Here is a 13,457-nt window from a genome sequence, read left to right on the forward strand (position 1 = left end):
TCCTGCTGCTGTTTGTGCATTCACTAGTTTTGCATGTGTTTGGTGGTCTGAGCATTGTAGATTATATCCCATTCCTGCTACTTGGGCTGCTTTGAAAACTGCTATGCGTACTCGTTGGGTTCCACCATATTATCAACGTGAATTACTTCAAAAATTGCAGCGCTTAAGACAGGGAAAAAATTCTGTAGAAGAATATTATCAGGAATTACAAACTGGCATGATTAGATGTGGTATTGTTGAGGAGAATGAAGCTATGCTTGCACGTTTTATGGGTGGATTAAATAGAGAGATTCAGACGATTCTAGAGTATAAGGAGTATACTAATATCACTCGTTTATTCCATCTTGCTTGTAAAGCTGAACGTGAAGTGCAGGATCGACAGGCATTGGCGCGGACTAACTTTTCTGCAGGTCGACCTTCTTCATGGACACCACGTGCATCATCTACTTCCACATGTTCTGCTACACCGGCGCCTCCGTCGGCTGCCACCTCCAACCGTGATACAATAAAGCAGGCACAATCACCACTATCTGCCAAGAGCACACCTTCTGGGCCTGCAAAGAGCTCTTCTTCATCCATGGCATCAACAGGGCAAACACATGATATTATTTGTCGACGTTGCAAGGGTGGAGGTCATTATGCGAGAGAATGCCCATCTAAGCGTGTGATGATTGTTACTGAGGATGGTGGGTATGAGTCCGCTAGTGACTATGATGAGGAGACTTTGGCTCTTATTACACGTGACGAACACGGTGGAGACGATTCTAATCATGAGACGCAATACATGGCTCCTGAAGATGCTGATAGGTATGAATGTTTAGTTGCTCAACGTGTTTTGAGTGTGCAGGTTACACAAGCTGAGCAAAATCAGAGGCATAATTTGTTCCATACGAAGGGAGTTGTGAAGGAACGTTCTGTTCGCGTGATCATAGATGGAGGGAGCTGCAATAACTTGGCTAGCATGGAGATGGTGGAGAAGCTATCTCTCACCACAAGACCACATCCACATCCTTACTACATCCAATGGTTCAACAACAGCGGCAAGATTAAGGTAACACGTATTGTTCGTATGCATTTTAGTATCTCTACATATGCTGATTATGTTGATTGTGATGTGGTACCTATGCAAGCATGTTCCTTATTACTTGGTAGACCATGGCAATTTGATAAAAATTCTATTCACCATGGTAGAAACAATCAGTATAGTCTTGTTCATAACGATACAAATATTACTTTGCTTCCTATGACTCCTGATTCCATTTTGAAAGATGATATTAATAGAGCTAATAAAGCAAAACAGGAGAAAACTAAGAGTGAAAATCAGATTGTGGCAAAAGAATTTGAGCAACAAATGCAGCCTAATAATAATAAACAATCTAGTGTTGCTTCTGAAATTAAATTGAAAAGTGCATGTTTACTTGCCACGAAATCTGATATTCATGATCTAGATTTTAGCAAATCTGTTTGCTATGCTTTTGTGTGCAAAGAGGCATTATTTTCATTCGAGGACGCGCCTTCCTCTTTGCCTCCTGCTGTCACTAACATTTTGCAGGAGTTCGCCGACGTCTTTCCACCAGACGTGCCACCGGGATTACCACCTATTCGCGGGATTGAGCATCAAATTGACTTAATTCCCGGTGCATCATTACCCAACCGTGCACCATACCGTACCAATCCAGAGGAGACGAAGGAGTTTATGCGTCAAGTACAAGAACTGCTCGACAAAGGTTATATACGCGAATCCCTTAGTCCTTGTGCTGTTCCTATCATTTTAGTGCCGAAAAAGGATGGTACGTCGCGTATGTGCGTTGATTGTAGAGGCATTAATAATATTACTATTCGTTATCGTCATCCTATTCCTAGGCTAGATGATATGCTTGATGAATTGAGTGGCTCTACAATATTCTCCAAAGTTGATTTGCGTAGTGGTTACCATCAAATTCGTATGAAATTGGGAGATGAATGGAAAACAGCATTTAAAACTAAGTTTGGATTATATGAGTGGTTAGTCATGCCTTTTGGGTTAACTAATGCACCTAGTACTTTCATGAGGTTAATGAACGAAGTTTTACGTGCCTTCATTGGACGATTTGTGGTAGTTTACTTTGATGACATATTGATTTATAGCAAATCTTTGGAGGACCATTTGGAACATTTACTTGATGTTTTTATTGCTCTACGTGATGCACGTTTGTTTGGTAACCTTGGAAAGTGCACCTTTTGCACCGACCGAGTATCTTTTCTTGGCTATGTTGTTACTCCACAGGGAATTGAAGTTGATAAAGCCAAGATTGAAGCTATTGAGAGTTGGCCGCAGCCCAAAACGGTCACACAAGTGAGGAGTTTCCTTGGCCTCGCTGGTTTCTATAGGCGTTTTGTGAGAGATTTCAGCACCATTGCTGCACCTCTCAACGAGCTTACAAAGAAGGATGTACCTTTTGTTTGGGGTACCACACAGGAAGAAGCCTTCACGGTATTGAAAGATAAGTTGACACATGCTCCTTTACTCCAACTTCCTAATTTCAATAAGACTTTTGAGCTTGAATGTGATGCTAGTGGAATTGGATTAGGAGGTGTGTTATTACAAGATGGAAAACCTGTTGCATACTTTTCTGAAAAATTGAGTGGGCCTAGTCTGAACTATTCTACTTATGATAAAGAATTATATGCTCTTGTTCGGACCTTAGAAACATGGCAACATTATTTATGGCCCAAGGAATTTGTTATACATTCTGATCATGAATCTTTGAAACACATTAAAAGTCAAGCAAAACTGAACCGTAGACATGCTAAATGGGTTGAATTCATTGAGACTTTCCCTTATGTCATTAAACACAAGAAGGGTAAAGAAAATGTTATTGCTGATGCCTTGTCTCGTCGTTATACTATGCTTTCACAACTTGACTTTAAAATATTTGGTTTGGAGACCATCAAAGATCAATATGTTCATGATGCTGAATTTAAAGATGTATTGCAGAATTGTAAGGAAGGGAGAACTTGGAACAAGTTCATTCTTAACGATGGATTTGTGTTTTGTGCTAACAAGCTATGCATTCCAGCTAGCTCCGTTCGTCTTTTGTTGTTGCAGGAGGCGCATGGAGGAGGATTAATGGGACACTTTGGCGTCAAGAAGACGGAGGATATACTTGCTACACATTTCTTTTGGCCAAAGATGAGACGGGATGTTGAGCGTTTTGTTGCTCGCTGCACTACATGTCAAAGAGCTAAGTCACGACTCAATCCTCATGGTTTATATATGCCTTTGCCTGTACCTAGTGTTCCTTGGGAGGATATATCTATGGACTTTGTTTTAGGTTTACCTCGAACAAAGAAGCGGAGGGATAGCATATTTGTTGTCGTGGATAGGTTCTCGAAAATGGCACACTTTATACCATGTCATAAAAGCGATGATGCTGTTAATGTTGCTGATTTGTTCTTTCGTGAAATTATTCGCTTACATGGTGTGCCAAATACTATTGTTTCAGATCGTGATACTAAATTTCTTAGCCACTTTTGGAGATGTTTATGGGCTAAGTTGGGGACTAAGCTGCTTTTTAGTACTACTTGTCACCCCCAAACTGATGGACAAACTGAAGTAGTCAATAGAACGTTTTCTACTATGCTTAGGGCTGTTTTGAAGAATAACAAGAAAATGTGGGAAGAATGCTTGCCTCATATTGAATTTGCTTATAATCGTTCATTGCATTCTACTACTAAGATGTGCCCTTCTGAAATTGTGTATGGTTTTGATGAGGACATCAATACCATTGTTACACCCACAGCCCCTACTGTTACATATACTGGACCAATTACTAGAGCTCGTGCACGCCAATTAAATTACCAGGTACTTTCGTTTCTTGGTAATGATTCTAATGTTCATGAGATTATGATGCTGCCTAAATTGGATACATTTGTTTTGCTTTCAAATGAAGGGCCTAGCTTGGAGAAGGATGAACATTGGAGCAAGAACACGCATGGAGTTGATGGCATGCGCAAGGGGATCAAGAACGGAGTTACAAGTGATGATTTCAGGACTTTGAAGCCGCCATAAGGAGTGCATGAAGTCATGGACGAAATATACAAGATGCCACTTCATAATATTCGTCCATAGGCTATTCTAGGTGCTGTGTCACCTTATTAATGGGCCAGGCCCATGTAATTTCGAAATACTTAAGTATAGGCTATTTTTAGAGTCCGTATGTGTGGGGAAACAAGAGTTAGGGTTGGTTTCGGACCCCACCCTCAAGGGCCACGAAATTCCCCTCTCTTCCTCCATATATACAGCCCTTAGGGCGTCGTTTAGACTTGGGTTTTGTTTAGATTAAAAGTTCGCCATAGCTGCAACTTCGCGTACTTCGTTTGTGTCCAACGACCAGACCAAGACGTCACAGAACCCCACCTTGATCAATAAAGCTTTCATCTTATATTCGCAATATCCAGATTGCAATCTCAGTTTCTTGCTTGTTCTTCGTTTGCTCGCAGGAAACAGGCCCTCGTGGTCAGGTTGATCGTGCTCCGGCGTGGTCAATAACCCCTCGGAAGTTGGTTTAGCGATTGCTAAGGCGCGACGTCTCGCACGTTCGTAGTCGGATCGTCAAGGTCGACTCTCACAGAAAACGATAGCCACCATCTCATCGAAACATCGGGACACCTTTGCCTCTATCAAGTGGTATCAGATTTCCAGGTTGCTCGGTGAGATTTTGCAATTTTTCGTAGATTAGATCGAGTCTGTTCTTCATACCTACAGTCCACGAAAAAGCCACACAAAAAATAATTAGGGTTAGTTCATCATATCCGAACCAATCTGAGCCTTTGCATAATCTTTTTAGGGTTTTTGCTTTGTTGAATTTGCGGTTGCATCGTCGTGTCAAGTTGCTGGTCTTAGAGTATAGTCTTTTAGAGTTTCGAGTTCTGGTCATAAGTTGTCACGCGCCGCCGCACCATCATCATCGCCCATCTACCACTTTTGCTTATCCGCCACCGCTCTGAATCCTTATCCATATACCACATACCACCACCGCTACCATATACCACCACCGCTGCCATATACCACAACCATATATCCACCACCAATCCGAGTTCTTCTCATATTAGGTTTGTTCTTGAGATCAATCTCAATTCCGATTCATGTTTCCTTGCCTGCGTAGGTCTCGGGAAAAAAAAAGTCTGGAGACCCCCGGGCAGTTTTTAGGCCAAAATTTTCACGGGCAAAAATATTTTTTCCCTATCCTATTTTTAGGCTTTTCTGAGTCTTTTGAGCCACGTGCCATCATAGTGATTTTTTGTCGCACTTTTTCGTCGTCGCTGCCCTGATTTCCGAAAAAAAAAGTGGGAATTTTTTTTTCGTGCCCATCCTATCAGTTTGACGAGGGAAGAGTTTTGAGACACTCGCCATTATAGTAATTTTTCGCAAAAAAAAAGAGGAGCGCAAAAAAAAGCGAAAAAAAAAAGTTCCAGAGTGTGCTTTTCCCTTATTTACGTGCAGCGCCGTGATTTTGTTAGTGTTCTAGGCTCGCGTCTCTAGCACGGTCTAGCCTAGGACCAGCACAGTACCGTCGTTGAGCGTTTATTCAACTTTGCATCTCTGAATTGATTATTGCTGACCCTTTTTGCTACCATACTATAAGCCTTCCCAGCTCCACATACATCTACGTCGTGCGTTTGACTCTCCCTGGCAATCGCTCTATCCAAGCTTTTGAGAGTTTTGACTACAACGGTTGCCGATCACCGCCTGCTGCTGGGTAAGAACTGGTAAGAATTTGAGATTTGCTTGACGGATTTGTGACACCCGCCACCACCACCTCTTGTTAGTATTCTGTAGGATCATATTCTCGTGTGTTTTCTATTGTTGCTAACCATGGCAGGATCACAAGCCGACGAGACTGACTGGGAGAACATGACGAATCAGGAGTTGCATGATAAATTTCAGCAAATGATGAATGGACAGGTGCAGGATGTGCTAAACAGATTTGAAGAGGCCATGGAGAAGATAGATGACATGGAGAAGACGTTCGAAACAAAGCTCGATGACAGGTTTAATGAATTGCTCGCGCGTCTTCCACCACCACCACCGGCTGCACCTAACGCACCTCTACAACAACAACAACGACGACTACCTACACATCGTGAAACAGCCCTCCGCCGAGCGAGCCGTCTCCCTCTTGCACCTGGCCAAACTGTTGGTGCTGCTGTTGCTACTTCTGTGGCTCCTGCTGCTGATGCGGAGGAGGATGATTTTGCTGGCGATTACGAGGATGAGGTTGATCAAAATCAGGACTACGTGCCACCACCAGCACAGCAACCATCAGGTCGTCCACATGCAAATAATGGCAATGGTAGGGCTCACCCTCAGGTACGAGATCATGACCATCTCCCTAAACTAAAATTGAATATTCCACCATTTGAGGGTAGATATGTTCCTGATATATATCTTACTTGGGAGTTAGAAACTGAACAACGATTTACATGTTTACAATATCCCGAGGAGAGACGTGTTCCTGCTGCTGTTTGTGCATTCACTAGTTTTGCATGTGTTTGGTGGTCTGAGCATTGTAGATTATATCCCATTCCTGCTACTTGGGCTGCTTTGAAAACTGCTATGCGTACTCGTTGGGTTCCACCATATTATCAACGTGAATTACTTCAAAAATTGCAGCGCTTAAGACAGGGAAAAAATTCTGTAGAAGAATATTATCAGGAATTACAAACTGGCATGATTAGATGTGGTATTGTTGAGGAGAATGAAGCTATGCTTGCACGTTTTATGGGTGGATTAAATAGAGAGATTCAGACGATTCTAGAGTATAAGGAGTATACTAATATCACTCGTTTATTCCATCTTGCTTGTAAAGCTGAACGTGAAGTGCAGGATCGACAGGCATTGGCGCGGACTAACTTTTCTGCAGGTCGACCTTCTTCATGGACACCACGTGCATCATCTACTTCCACACGTTCTGCTTCACCGGCGCCTCCGTCGGCTGCCACCTCCAACCGTGATACAATAAAGCAGGCACAATCACCACTATCTGCCAAGAGCACACCTTCTGGGCCTGCAAAGAGCTCTTCTTCATCCATGGCATCAACAGGGCAGACACATGGTATTATTTGTCGACGTTGCAAGGGTGGAGGTCATTATGCGAGAGAATGCCCATCTAAGCGTGTGATGATTGTTACTGAGGATGGTGGGTATGAGTCCGCTAGTGACTATGATGAGGAGACTTTGGCTCTTATTACACGTGACGAACACGATGGAGACGATTCTGATCATGAGACGCAATGCATGGCTCCTGAAGATGCTGACAGGTATGAATGTTTAGTTGCTCAACGTGTTTTGAGTGTGCAGGTTACACAAGCTGAGCAAAATCAGAGGCATAATTTGTTCCATACAAAGGGAGTTGTGAAGGAACGTTCTGTTCGCGTGATCATAGATGGAGGGAGTTGCAACAACTTGGCTAGCATCGAGATGGTGGAGAAGCTATCTCTCACCACAAGACCACATCCACATCCTTACTACATCCAATGGTTCAACAACAGCGGCAAGGTTAAGGTAACACGTACTGTTCGTGTGCATTTTAGTATCTCTACATATGCTGATTATGTTGATTGTGATGTGGTACCTATGCAAGCATGTTCCTTATTACTTGGTAGACCATGGCAATTTGATAAAAATTCTATTCACCATGGTAGAAACAATCAGTATACTCTTGTTCATAAGGATAAAAATATTACTTTGCTTCCTATGACTCCTGATTCCATTTTGAAAGATGATATAAATAGAGCTAATAAAGCAAAACAGGAGAAAACTAAGAGTGAAAATCAGATTGTGGCAAAAGAATTTGAGCAACAAATGCAGCCTAATAATAATAAACAATCTAGTGTTGCTTCTGAAATTAAATTGAAAAGTGCATGTTTACTTGCCACGAAATCTGATATTGATGATCTAGATTTTAGCAAATCTGTTTGCTATGCTTTTGTGTGCAAAGAGGCATTATTTTCATTCGAGGACGCGCCTTCCTCTTTGCCTCCTGCTGTCACTAACATTTTGCAGGAGTTCGCCGACGTCTTTCCACCAGACGTGCCACCGGGATTACCACCTATTCGCGGGATTGAGCATCAAATTGACTTAATTCCCGGTGCATCATTACCCAACCGTGCACCATACCGTACCAATCCAGAGGAGACGAAGGAGTTTATGCGTCAAGTACAAGAACTGCTCGACAAAGGTTATATACGCGAATCCCTTAGTCCTTGTGCTGTTCCTATCATTTTAGTGCCGAAAAAGGATGGTACGTCGCGTATGTGCGTTGATTGTAGAGGCATTAATAATATTACTATTCGTTATCGTCATCCTATTCCTAGGCTAGATGATATGCTTGATGAATTGAGTGGCTCTACAATATTCTCCAAAGTTGATTTGCGTAGTGGTTACCATCAAATTCGTATGAAATTGGGAGATGAATGGAAAACAGCATTTAAAACTAAGTTTGGATTATATGAGTGGTTAGTCATGCCTTTTGGGTTAACTAATGCACCTAGTACTTTCATGAGGTTAATGAACGAAGTTTTACGTGCCTTCATTGGACGATTTGTGGTAGTTTACTTTGATGACATATTGATTTATAGCAAATCTTTGGAGGACCATTTGGAACATTTACTTGATGTTTTTATTGCTCTACGTGATGCACGTTTGTTTGGTAACCTTGGAAAGTGCACCTTTTGCACCGACCGAGTATCTTTTCTTGGCTATGTTGTTACTCCACAGGGAATTGAAGTTGATAAAGCCAAGATTGAAGCTATTGAGAGTTGGCCGCAGCCCAAAACGGTCACATAAGTAAGGAGTTTCCTTGGCCTCGCTGGTTTCTATAGGCGTTTTGTGAGAGATTTCAGCACCATTGCTGCACCTCTCAACGAGCTTACAAAGAAGGATGTACCTTTTGTTTGGGGTACCACACAGGAAGAAGCCTTCACGGTATTGAAAGATAAGTTAACACATGCTCCTTTACTCCAACTTCCTAATTTCAATAAGACTTTTGAGCTTGAATGTGATGCTAGTGGAATTGGATTAGGAGGTGTGTTATTACAAGATGGAAAACCTGTTGCATACTTTTCTGAAAAATTGAGTGGGCCTAGTCTGAACTATTCTACTTATGATAAAGAATTATATGCTCTTGTTCGGACCTTAGAAACATGGCAACATTATTTATGGCCCAAGGAATTTGTAATACATTCTGATCATGAATCTTTGAAACACATTAAAAGTCAAGTAAAACTGAACCGTAGACATGCTAAATGGGTTGAATTCATTGAGACTTTCCCTTATGTCATTAAACACAAGAAGGGTAAAGAAAATGTTATTGCTGATGCCTTGTCTCGTCGTTATACTATGCTTTCACAACTTGACTTTAAAATATTTGGTTTGGAGACCATCAAAGATCAATATGTTCATGATGCTGAATTTAAAGATGTATTGCAGAATTGTAAGGAAGGGAGAACTTGGAACAAGTTCGTTCTTAACGATGGATTTGTGTTTCGTGCTAACAAGCTATGCATTCCAGCTAGCTCCGTTCGTCTTTTGTTATTGCAGGAGGCGCATGGAGGAGGATTAATGGGACACTTTGGCGTCAAGAAGACGGAGGATATACTTGCTACACATTTCTTTTGGCCAAAGATGAGACGGGATGTTGAGCGTTTTGTTGCTTGCTGCACTACATGTCACGACTCAATCCTCATGGTTTATATATGCCTTTGCCTGTACCTAGTGTTCCTTGGGAGGATATATCTATGGACTTTGTTTTAGGTTTACCTCGAACAAAGAAGGGGAGGGATAGCATATTTGTTGTCGTGGATAGGTTCTCGAAAATGGCACACTTTATACCATGTCATAAAAGCGATGATGCTGTTAATGTTGCTGATTTGTTCTTTCGTGAAATTATTCGCTTACATGGTGTGCCAAATACTATTGTTTCAGATCGTGATACTAAATTTCTTAGCCACTTTTGAAGATGTTTATGGGCTAAGTTGGGGACTAAGCTGCTTTTTAGTACTACTTGTCACCCCCAAACTGATGGACAAACTGAAGTAGTCAATAGAACATTGTCTAGTATGCTTAGGGCTGTTTTGAAGAATAACAAGAAAATGTGGGAAGAATGCTTGCCTCATATTGAATTTGCTTATAATCGTTCATTGCATTATACTACTAAGATGTGCCCTTTTGAAATTGTGTATGGTTTCCTACCTCGTGCACCTATTGATTTGTTGCCTCTTCCATCTTCGGAGAAGGTTAATTTTGATGCTAAAGAACGTTCTGAATTGATTTTAAAAATGCATGAGTTAACTAAGGAAAACATTGAGCGTATGAATGCTAAATATAAACTTGCTGGAGATAAGGGTAGAAAACATGTTGTGTTTGCACCTGGAGATCTTGTTTGGTTACATTTGCGTAAAGATAGATTTCCTAATCTGCGCAAATCAAAGCTAATGCCACGTGCTGATGGTCCTTTTAAGGTTTTAGAGAAAATAAATGATAATGCATATAAACTTGAGCTACCTGCAGATTTTGGGGTTAGTTCCACTTTTAACATTGCAGATTTGAAGCCTTATTTGGGTGAGGAAGATGAGCTTCCGTCGAGGACGACTTCATTTCAAGAAGGGGAGGATGATGAGGACATCAATACCATTGTTACACCCACAGCCCCTACTGTTACATATACTGGACCAATTACTAGAGCTCGTGCACGCCAATTAAATTACCAGGTACTTTCGTTTCTTGGTAATGATTCTAATGTTCATGAGATTATGATGCTGCCTAAATTGGATACATTTGTTTTGCTTTCAAATGAAGGGCCTAGCTTGGAGAAGGATGAACATTGGAGCAAGAACACGCATGGAGTTGATGGCATGCGCAAGGGGATCAAGAACGGAGTTACAAGTGATGATTTCAGGACTTTGAAGCCGCCATAAGGAGTGCATGAAGTCATGGACGAAATATACAAGATGCCACTTCATAATATTCGTCCATAGGCTATTCTAGGTGCCGCGTCACCTTATTAATGGGCCAGGCCCATGTAATTTCGAAATACTTAAGTATAGGCTATTTTTAGAGTCCGTATGTGTGGGGAAACAAGAGTTAGGGTTGGTTTCGGACCCCACCCTCAAGGGCCACGAAATTCCCCTCTCTTCCTCCATATATACAGCCCTTAGGGCGTCGTTTAGACTTGGGTTTTGTTTAGATTAAAAGTTCGCCATAGCTGCAACTTCGCGTACTTCGTTTGTGTCCAACGACCAGACCAAGACGTCACAGAACCCCACCTTGATCAATAAAGCTTTCATCTTATATTCGCAATATCCAGATTGCAATCTCAGTTTCTTGCTTGTTCTTCGTTTGCTCGCAGGAAACAGGCCCTCGTGGTCAGGTTGATCGTGCTCCGGCGTGGTCAATAACCCCTCGGAAGTTGGTTTAGCGATTGCTAAGGCGCGACGTCTCGCACGTTCGTAGTCGGATCGTCAAGGTCGACTCTCACAGAAAACGATAGCCACCATCTCATCGAAACATCGGGACACCTTTGCCTCTATCAGGTTTCCTACCTCGTGCACCTATTGATTTGTTGCCTCTTCCATCTTCGGAGAAGGTTAATTTTGATGCTAAAGAACGTTCTGAATTGATTTTAAAAATGCATGAGTTAACTAAGGAAAACATTGAGCGTATGAATGCTAAATATAAACTTGCTGGAGATAAGGGTAGAAAACATGTTGTGTTTGCACCTGGAGATCTTGTTTGGTTACATTTGCGTAAAGATAGATTTCCTAATCTGCGCAAATCAAAGCTAATGCCACGTGCTGATGGTCCTTTTAAGGTTTTAGAGAAAATAAATGATAATGCATATAAACTTGAGCTACCTGCAGATTTTGGGGTTAGTCCCACTTTTAACATTGCAGATTTGAAGCCTTATTTGGGTGAGGAAGATGAGCTTCCGTCGAGGACGACTTCATTTCAAGAAGGGGAGGATGATGAGGACATCAATACCATTGTTACACCCACAGCCCCTACTATTACATATACTGGACCAATTACTAGAGCTCGTGCACGCCAATTAAATTACCAGGTACTTTCGTTTCTTGGTAATGATTCTAATGTTCATGAGATTATGATGCTGCCTAAATTGGATACATTTGTTTTGCTTTCAAATGAAGGGCCTAGCTTGGAGAAGGATGAACATTGGAGCAAGAACACGCATGGAGTTGATGGCATGCGCAAGGGGATCAAGAACGGAGTTACAAGTGATGATTTCAGGACTTTCAAGCCGCCATAAGGAGTGCATGAAGCCATGGACGAAATATACAAGATGCCACTTCATAATATTCGTCCATAGGCTATTCTAGGTGCTGTGTCACCTTATTAATGGGCCAGGCCCATGTAATTTCGAAATACTTAAGTATAGGCTATTTTTAGAGTCCGTATGTGTGGGGAAACAAGAGTTAGGGTTGGTTTCGGACCCCACCCTCAAGGGCCACGAAATTCCCCTCTCTTCCTCCATATATACAGCCCTTAGGGCATTGTTTAGACTTTGGGTTTTGTTTAGATTAAAAGTTCGCCATAGCTGCAACTTCTCGTACTTCGTTTGTGTCCAACGACCAGACCAAGACGTCACAGAACCCCACCTTGATCAATAAAGCTTTCATCTTATATTCGCAATATCCAGATTGCAATCTCAGTTTCTTGCTTGTTCTTCGTTTGCTCGCAGGAAACAGGCCCTCGTGGTCAGGTTGATCGTGCTCCGGCGTGGTCAATAACCCCTCGGAAGTTGGTTTAGCGATTGCTAAGGCGCGACGTCTCGCACGTTCATAGTCGGATCGTCAAGGTCGACTCCTACAGAAAACGATAGCCACCATCTCATCGAAACATCGGGACACCTTTGCCTCTATCAGATTCACTTTGGCGGTCCTCAAGATCGAAGATGAGAAGATTTGTTGAACCAGTTTCCAAGACCGACGACCGAAGATGAAGAATAGTTCGGAAGAATCAAAGAGCATCCCCAACTTGAAGACCGGTTCAGGGGGCTAGTAACAGTGTCCTGTACTAGGCGGTACTCACCACGTCGTCTTCCGACCAGTGGGTCGGGCTAAGGACCCCCATGATGATTCACTAATGGGCCACTTCGGGCAGCGCATGCCGAATACAAGGAGGATTCCACAAGACTTGGCGCACAAGACAAGGACTCCTCTAAACCCTAGGCCTACGGTGCATATATAAGCCGAGGCTAGGCTAGTCAATAGACAATCTAATATTCATTAGAACAACCTCGTGGTAGATACATGTACTCTGTACTACACCCCATATGAATACAATCAAAAGCAGGACGTAGGGTTTTACCTCCATCAAGAGGGCCCATACCTGGGTAAAATATTGTGTCCATGTTACCATCGCTCCAAAACGCCTAGCTTAGGACCCCTACTACAAG

The sequence above is a fragment of the Triticum urartu genome, chromosome 1A, assembly GCF_056163025.1.
Source record: "Triticum urartu cultivar PI428250 chromosome 1A, HENAU_Tu73, whole genome shotgun sequence".
Classification (NCBI taxonomy): Eukaryota; Viridiplantae; Streptophyta; class Magnoliopsida; order Poales; family Poaceae; genus Triticum; species Triticum urartu.